Consider the following 947-nt stretch of genomic DNA (forward strand, 5'->3'; position numbering starts at 1 on the left):
CCAAGTAGTTAAGGACTATAGGTGTGTGCCACTGCACCCAACTGTTTTTAATGTTTTGTAGAGATGAGGTCTCGCTATGTTGCCCAGGCTGGTCTTGAAACCCTGGCCTCAAGTGATCCTCCCACCTCAGCCTCCCAAAGTGCTGAGGGATTACAGGTATGAGCCACTATTCCCAGCTGTAAATCACTATTGATTGCATTTCTTTCCAATCTTTTTTTGGAGTGTATGTGTATGTACATGTATATGAACAGATTTAGGAAATATGTTACTGGGCATTTTAGGTTATAAATTCTTTAGGAATAAGCACAGCAGGCTATCTATGATATGAAACTCTGAATCACAGTATAAACATCTGATTTACAAACACACATGCCTCAAATATCAATGACTGTAATTTCAACAGTGCAATATGCTGTATGATAGGGAAAAGAGAAGCATGTAGGAGTGAACTTGACCCAGAATTGGGTGTCAGGAAAGGTGTCTCAGAGGGACTGACTAGTGACTGGGACCTAAAAGATAAGCAGGAGTCAGCTAGGCATAGACAGGTATAGTATGTTTCTCAAAAATATATTTTCACATCCTAAGCCCTGTACCTGTATATGTGACCGTATTTGGAAGGTCTTTGCAGATGTAGTTGAATTAAGGATCTTGAGGTGAGATCTTCCTGGGTTTAGGGTGGATCGTAGATCTAATGACTGGTGTTCTTATACAGGAAAGGAGAGGGAGAATTGAGACACACATGGAAGAAAGTATTGTGAAAATGGAAGGAGAATCAGCCAAGGATGCCAGGAGTCATCGCAAGCTGGAATATGCAAAGAAGGATTCTGCCCTAGGATCTTAAGAGGCAGTGTGGCCCTGCTGACACCTTGATTTCAGACTTCTGGTCTCCAGAACTGTGAGAGAATCATTTTTATTATTTTAAGCTACCAAGTTTTTATTAATTTTTT

At 40.7% G+C, this 947-nt stretch overlaps 1 protein-coding gene across 1 annotated transcript in view; it reads right to left on the minus strand.

The window, feature by feature from the left end:
• Positions 1-947, minus strand: part of EFCAB3 (EF-hand calcium binding domain 3) — a 48459-nt gene that overhangs the window by 8875 nt on the left and 38637 nt on the right. The gene's annotated exons all lie outside the window — the stretch shown is intronic.

The sequence above is a fragment of the Propithecus coquereli genome, unplaced genomic scaffold, assembly GCF_000956105.1.
Source record: "Propithecus coquereli isolate 6110/MARCELLA unplaced genomic scaffold, Pcoq_1.0 Scaffold119, whole genome shotgun sequence".
NCBI classification, from domain to species: Eukaryota; Metazoa; Chordata; class Mammalia; order Primates; family Indriidae; genus Propithecus; species Propithecus coquereli.